Source organism: Scleropages formosus, chromosome 13 (genome assembly GCF_900964775.1).
Source record: "Scleropages formosus chromosome 13, fSclFor1.1, whole genome shotgun sequence".
In the NCBI taxonomy this organism is placed as follows: domain Eukaryota; kingdom Metazoa; phylum Chordata; class Actinopteri; order Osteoglossiformes; family Osteoglossidae; genus Scleropages; species Scleropages formosus.
Window position 1 is genome coordinate 25,133,553 of NC_041818.1, and position 8,066 is coordinate 25,141,618.

Below are 8,066 nucleotides of genomic sequence, written 5' to 3' on the forward strand. Positions count from 1 at the left end.
TCAGACTCTGTGTGTGCGTATAAAGGGGTAAAAACTGAATCCCAAGTAAGCCACACAGTAATAATCCAACTAAACTCACAGATGTTGCAAAGCCTGCCAACATGGCGATGAGGATAGCGAAGGCCGCCACTATCACACGGGTCTGACAGAACTTCCAGAAGACTCTAGCCAGGGAGGCTCCCTGCCTGCCTCTCCTTTTCAGCTCGTCGTGCCACAGCAGCTCCAGCCTGAGTGGAGTGACACAAACATGGGGTCACAGAGGGGGAGATGAAAGACTGGTGATCTGGACAGAAAAGAGACGAGGAAATATGGAGAGGAAAGACCAGTTCAGGTTGCTGATTCTGTGTCTCACGCACTCATCGGGAATACGAACACGAACGCACAGGCGTATGTGATACGGTGCAGTAAAGTGCACATGAAAAGAGAAATATGAACAGCAAAGACAGATTCCTTATCATCCTTTGAAACTACTGGATTAGATCTTAAATCCGAAGAGCTACACAATTACATTACTTATCTGTCGACTTCCTGTGTCTTTGGTCGATTTTGTAGTTTCTTACCAAATTTAATTATCACTCACAACAAAGTAGTATTGTTAGGGGATTGTAAATTTCACATAGATGAGGAGTCAGACACGCAGCAAAGGTTTTGAATCTCTCCTAAACTGTAGAATTTACTCAGATTGTTAAAGGTCCAGTTCATTCTCATAATCATACACTCAATGTTATTATTACTTAAGATGGTGATGTTTTTATGTGACCAGAAATCCACTAAATGAAACTGGTGATTCTCTGCTAGCCTTTCATTTGCACCTGCCAGTGTCATTTGTTTCCAATAAGACGAGTTGTGCAACATTTAGATGATAACAGTACCGCAAAATATGAAATTTCTGATGAAGTCAAGCGTTTTAACAAAACTGTGCATAGATCAGCTGACTTGACTATAATTGGCAAAGCAGTCTTTGGATACTGCGGCACTGCCTAAAACTAAAGTATAAGGAGTCCCTGGGTTACAAACGTCCGACTTACGTAAAATCTGTAGTTATGAACCCCCCATAAAGCCTAATATATTAAAAATTTGAGTTACATACAATGGTTTGTAATAACAAACGGGCGCATCAAAACATTGCATGTCTATGGCGGTTTGTCGGCTCGTGAACCCGAGGTAGGACAAAGACTTTGTTTTTTAGTTGGAATGTCACACCCATGACCTCGCCCTGAAATCAGAGCAATGGGGTATAAAGAAGCAACACCTGCACGCCCTGGTTGCGGAATCTTATTTGAGAAACCCGTCTTCCAGCCCTCTCGACTGAACCCACGACAATCTACCCGTCCTTCCCGATCCCTTGCTCTCCTCAATCCCTCGTGCCCGCTCTCGATGTCCACGGCTCCCTACACTTGCATCGCCTCCTTGACTCTGACATCAGATTCTTCCCAAGAAGTACGTTTGTGCATCGACTGACCCACGCTTGTCCTGTCCCCGACCACGAATCTTGCCTGCTCCCTTGTGTACCGATAATAAAGATCCCGTGATTGGGTCCACACACACACACCTCAGTCTCCTGCCAGCTTAGTATGACACGGACCACGTTGTTGTTGACAGTGTCTCGTTTGTTACTGCATTTGGCTTTTTTTTTTTTTTTTTTTTAACCCTCCTAACCACGGCACCAAAGCATAAATGTGATGCAAGTGATGGTGATGCAAAGAAAAGGAAAGTAACCATGACTGAAAGTAAAGTGGAAATAATAAAGCGATCAGAGAAAGGTGAAATGCCAACGAACACTGGAAAGGAAACATTAAAGTTTCTTTAATGTTTTTTTTATTCCCACACACACTTCTCTCTCCTCCTCCACTCTCCCTCTCTATTATAAATACTGTAGTAACATTTATTATTATAATTATCATTACACTGTATTACTATTATTACTGTATTGTTATATTAAAGATGTTTCAGTGTATCCGGAAGTGTTTCTTTAATGTTTTTTATGAATAAAAGTACACTATACTACACTGTACACTAAGAAACATTTCACTAAATGACTTTAGACATGAACCGTACCTAACTGTTCCAACTTGCGTACAAATCTGACTTAAAGACAGATTTAGAATCGGGAACTCGTTCATAATCTGGAGACTGCCTGAAATTAGTGCAATATAGAATTCACTGTGGTTGAATGAGTTTGTACATGGACTCTTAAGTGGCCATGTCGGACACTAGAACATAAATGGAGTTCAGCCTGAACTGCATGTTTATCATATAGCTTGGACTGAATTTGCTGAAAAGTATAAGGAAGCACTTTTACAGCCAGATTTGAATATTGTTATAAATTAATTGATGAGAATAAAAACAATCCTTACATTCTTTTTAAAACTGTTGACAGTTTGACAACTTTGAAAAGCAATTTTATGCTGTTCCTATCTCAAATGATGAATTTATTATTGTTTTCAATAGTAAATATTATTAGCGTTGATTATATTGTTGCAGGGGGTGCGGTGACATGGCGGATTTGGCCTGTGCTCGCTCTCTGGCAGGTCTGGGGTTCAAGTCCTGCTTGGGGTGCTTTGCGACAGACTGGTGTCCCATCCCCTTCTGGCCTTGCGCCCCATGTTGCCGGGTTAGGCTCCAGCTTGCCACTACCCCACGTGGGACAAGCGGTTTCAGACAGTGTGCGTGCGCGTGTGCGTGTGTGCGTGTGTGCGTGTGTGTGAGAGATTATACTGTTTACCCTAGGCGCTATGGGTGAAGAGAGATGGAGTTCTATGGAAGAGGGATCAAGCTCTAGTTTCACTACACCCAATGCTATGCTTTACTATTCTGCATTTCCAAGTACTACACTTTAATTTTTCTGACTGTGTTACAAACTTGGGCGTTTTATTCTATACAAATCTATTGTTTGGCTGTCATACTGCTGCTTTATCAGGGTCTTATTTCTTCCAGCTGATAAATATAAATAAAATGAAATGCTTTTTATCTAGACAAATATGGAAAACCTGCTCCTTACCTTTATCTTGAGCCAAATCACTTACTGGTAATGCTGCACTAAGAGACTGACTGCATCAGACCATATCCAGCCTGCATAGAATGCCGCTGCTAGGATTGTATAGGAAATATGAGCATATAATACCAGTTTTTTAATTGCTGCACTGGCTTCCAGTTAAATTCAGAGCAGATTATGAAATCTTCCTCTGAACATACAAGGTAGTTAATCGCCTCACTCCAGCTTACCTTACTGATGTTATTAATTCCTTCATTCCTGAATGTTGTCTACGATCCTTGGGCACTGGATATCTTAAGGTACTCATGACAAATAACATTTCAGTGGGAGAGTGTGCTTTTAGTGACAGACATTTACTAATTTAGCTGATGCTTTTCTCCAAAGCAACTTACAGTACCTTGCTCAATGGCACAACACTAAGAGGCGAGCTTCAAACCCGCAACCTTTACATCCAAAGGCAGTAGCTCTAACCACTACACTAGGAGCTGTCCAATACAGAGAGCCTAAACTCTGCAATAATTTGCCAGGTAGTTTCAGGAATACTCCTTTTGTCACAGCCTTTAAATCCAAGTTTAAGACTTACTTTTTTCTTTCGATAGGCCTAGCAACCTTGGGCTTGGACAATGAATTATAGCTTCTGTGGAGTGTAGTTTTAGTCTTGACAACTGCGCTTATTAGACATATCAATAGAGGTTCTCTATCACTATAGCAGAATGCCCAGGGGAAGCGGGCAGCCGCTGGTACTTTGACCAACAAAGAAAAGATAAGAATTGCAATGTTTACCCTTGTTCTGGCCACCTGGTGTGGTCTGAAGGTCATCCACACTCTACTCAAAGGAAAAACGAAGCACGGAAACACATTTTTCCTGCACCAGGTAACTGTGGTGTAAAAGCACACAAGAGAGTAAGTGGAGTATAAAGTGCCATCACTACAGTGAATAAAGGGGCAATGAATATCAGATCATTGAGAGAGCATTTTTCTCTTTTTATCTAGAGAATATAAAGTTTTGGGATTCACTACTACCTCTAAGAAACATACCAATAGTGTCCCAGCCAGTTTCATTATAAAAATAGTGCACAGCAGGTGGTGCAGCAGTTGCTCCACTAAAAATGAACCTGCTGCATACAAGGCTAAATCAGTGTAAGTACCTTAACATTGTAAGTTGTTTTGGAGAAACACATCAGCTAAATAAATAAAGGGAAATGTTGGGGGCTCTTGGGACAGACTTGCACATTGAACAAAAGAGCATTAATACTACTTTAGTGCTTGCTGAGTGGAGATTTGTTGGACTGATTACTCCACTTCCCTAAACTGCTCCCTCTCCTTAGAAATACCAAGAGAGCAGTGGCTCCCAGGCTGTGCATGTGCTGTTCTCTGTGTCTTTTCTCCACTTGTGTTTTGAAGATGCACTGTGTATCTGCTGCAGATCACAAGTACTAAAGCTCCCCCCCCACCGTCAACAACACTGAGCGCTCCGTCTCTCTCTGTCTGAGGGGGGCTCTGGCCTGGTGCCGAGACATTGCAAAGCAGTCAGAGCCGGCTGTGAAAAGTACACCTCAGCGTTGTGTTCTCCTTCTCCTTCTGCTGCAGTGTTTCTGATGAAGAATCACCTTCAGCCTCAGAATAGCTGCTGTGAGGAATGAACTGTCAGCTTTGCTGCCAGGTGACATTTAAGGTTGAAGCCACACAACCACACCTATGCCAAGAAAGCAGGATGACCGGGGAAGAGTATGTGGGGAGTTCTGACCGCAGTTCACCTCTCTAAGCCCAAGAGCCAAGAGGAGGAGCGGTGTGGAAGGCAGCAGCCCCAATGGGAGCGGTTGCTCAGGAAAAGGTGTTTGCTGTGTACAGGGTGACTCCTAATGCCATAACTGTTCCTGAGCAGGGTTCTTTCTAATCTCTAATCCCTGCTATTAATACCCAAAGAGCTCCACTGAGGAGGTGTCACCTGCCGCACGGCATTCCACCCACGAGGGTGGGAAATACCCCCTAGACCAGAGCAAAGGTCTTCACAAGGCTGTATGTAGCTTTGCATGTAACACCAACGGACTCTGGGATTGAAGACAGCTCACGCTGAGAGGTCGGTGGAATCGAGCGCAGAAGAATGGTGCTAGATTTAGCTGCAGGAATGTGGATGAACATCAGCAGGTGATGCCTCACCTCTGGCAGTTGGTGTCACATGCCTCCCAGGAGGACAGGGCCCAGACATCGTCCAGCCCTAGAGTGGACTTCTTATAGGCCTTCCGGGCAAGCGGGGACATCCACGACAGGGTCATGAAGAGAAAAGGCCCGCGTTGTCCACTGGATGCTTATTCCTGTGTGGAGAAGGCAGAGGGGCGCAAACTGAACACCTGGGTGTGAACAGAGCTGAGTGAAGGTGGGAAGGCTGACCAAATCACGCAATGCAAGTTGAAATATAACATTGCAGGTCCGTCTACAAAATGAAGGCAGTGTAGAACACCACAGGACGCAGACAGAGAGAGTGTGTCTTTTCCCTTCATTGTCTATGACACCCTAGGTAGTGTGCAGAGTCTAACGCACATTGCTGAAGCTGGACAGAGAACAACACAAGCGTGAACCGCTCTTACTTCTTTGAGGTCCTGAAAGGCTTCAGAAGATGCAGGTTGTGTCGGTAGCGGTCCTTCCTCTTGCCGACCCTCGCACCATGCTTCACGTCTTCATCCTCAGGACCAGGAAAGGCCCCAGGGGAGGAGATGGGCAGGCCCTCAGCCTGATCGGCAGTTTCCAGGACATCGAGAAATGGGTCTGACCTTCATGGGGAGCACAGAATGGGGGGGGTGGGCACTTATTTTGATCTGGTCTGTCTGTGCCTGATTGTGTTTGCTGACTCACCGTGGGGCTACACCCCAGACCGTAAATATAAAGCACTTATCTATTTAGGGACGCCTCCTGGCCCTGTGCTCGAGGGCCTTTGGGGCTAAGGGGGTTGGGGGGGCGGTGTATAAGTAGGGTTGTGCGTCTGTGGCGAGTGTCACTGCTCCTGCAACGGCGTCTTCCCTGAGAAGGTCATCAGCTCCTCAGTATTTTGAGGAAGGATCCTCTTGGGCACGTGGCCAAATGCTAAGACACTGGGCCCCAGCGGAGACAGCCGAGAGGGGGAAGGAGCGCAGTTTTTTTATTATTGATAGCAGTGGTAGGAGTCAGGTACGACTGAGCGACAGAGCCTGCACAAGGTGTAGGGTTACGTCAGAACCCAAATGCCCCAGACAGAGTCCTTCGAGTGTCTGGATTTGGCATGATATGATATTCGCGATAACTTTATTCCTAAACACCACTGGGGACTTTTCAACGATTTATACAGGACAGAGATTCTTAACCGTTTTGTAGGCCAGAGACCCTTTGAAGAATCTAATAAAAGCTTGGGACCCTAACTAGACAAATGTGCAGACAAAAATTGTGAGAAAATGTTGCTCTGAAAATGTATTACCTTCACAAAGAATTATGTTGCAGCTAGTAGTAGCACAGTAATATTTGAATTTTAAACTTTATTTACACTTATCTTCAAAGCAAGCCTGTGCTTTACAGATCCGCCCCCCGAAGCCCATCCACGAGCCCCAGGTTAAAATGAGGAGATGAGGAAGACTCATAACTTTATGGTTGAGGCTAAAATTATGTGGTTTCTTTAATATATGTTATTGTTCCACCAGAAAAACTTCTTGCTGTTCAAAGGGTACACTCGGAGTTCAGTTAAAATAATAATTTAAAGCATGAAGAATCAATCAGTGTACCAATAAGTACAGTGCTAAACCAGTGGTACATGAGGAGGAGAGGCTGCCATGAACTCTGACACAGCATTTTTATCTAGAGACACATGCAGCAAGTTGTCAGCTGTTCAGCCCCCGGCTGCTCCATGCAAAACTGCATCGGACAGTGACCATCATCAACCTAACCATAATAAATCAACCCTAACCCTAACTTACCATAGCCTAACTGTAACCAAACCCAACAGAAACTTTTGGAAAATATTTAATTATATAGAAATGATCTATAAATCCCTATACATAAGAATATATGAATAAAAGCAATCACAAAATTACACTTACATGCTCTGTCAGTGCCAGTTTACAGAGTGCTGATGATGACTTCACTAAATGATGATGAGATGTTGAGTTCAGTATCTGTTCAATACCGCAGCTCCCTCTCCTTTCTCATGTCCACGTCGATTCCTCCACCTGATCGAGGTTTTTACCGTTAAGCTCCGTCCACGACGGTCACGCCACCGCCGTTACCTCTGCCTCCCTCTCCTGAACCTCCTCTACCTGTTTCCCTGACGCGGCGGCCGAGGAATGACTGTGACGTCACGCAAGGCCGGCCAATAGGCGCTCCGCTCGCTCCGTCACCGTAGCAGCCGTCCGCACCGTACTTTACAAAAAAGGGCGCCAGACAGTGCGCGAGTTGTGAAGTGACACTAAACGGGATAAACGAAATATTACATTTAAAGAGTTTTCATGTTTGCAGTAAAGTGGTTTTTGTGCGGATAATAAAAACACTGTGAGCTGGAACCGCTTTAAAGAAGCTGAGGGAAATTTGAGGAAAATGTTCACGTCAGAAATTATCATGTGCTAGTAGTAGTTCTGTGGCGATTCTTCTACCTCAGACTCAGTCCGTTTCCAGTGTATGACTGCTGAAAATACGTATTGACACACACACATAAACACACTCGAGACTGTTATACATTAATAGAATATAAAATGTTGTTATATGTAACATACCAGTTTTAGAAAAAGAAAAAAAGATTTAATCTCCTATTTGATTTCACCGGAAACAGTTCTAGTTTCTTACCAAACAAAATTCAGCTGTTTGTGCAATTTTTGTGAGGAGGTTAAGATGAACAAGGTCTCAAGTGCTAATAAATCTGCTTACAAAAGTTCACTTACAGAATTTTTAAAAAAATATATTATCACCCGCGCAACATTGATTCGGTGGAAGTGTCAGACAGCCGGCATCTCGGTGGAATAAATACGAATTTTCGGTGTGCTATTCGTTAAATGAAAGATTGCTTCTGTCGAAACTGGGGGAAAAAAAAAAAAAAAAATTCCAAAATATAATT

The 8,066-nt window shown here is 43.9% G+C and overlaps 1 long non-coding RNA gene across 1 annotated transcript; it reads right to left on the bottom strand.

The window, feature by feature from the left end:
* Window positions 1-5,278: 5,278 nt before the first annotated feature.
* LOC114912094 (uncharacterized) lies at window positions 5,279-7,264 on the bottom strand. Its single transcript, XR_003798074.1, has 3 exons — window positions 7,060-7,264; window positions 5,584-5,766; window positions 5,279-5,310 (listed from the first exon to the last, which is right to left on the bottom strand). It is a non-coding gene; the product is annotated as an uncharacterized LOC114912094 (long non-coding RNA).
* Between the last annotated feature and the right edge of the window lie 802 nt (window positions 7,265-8,066).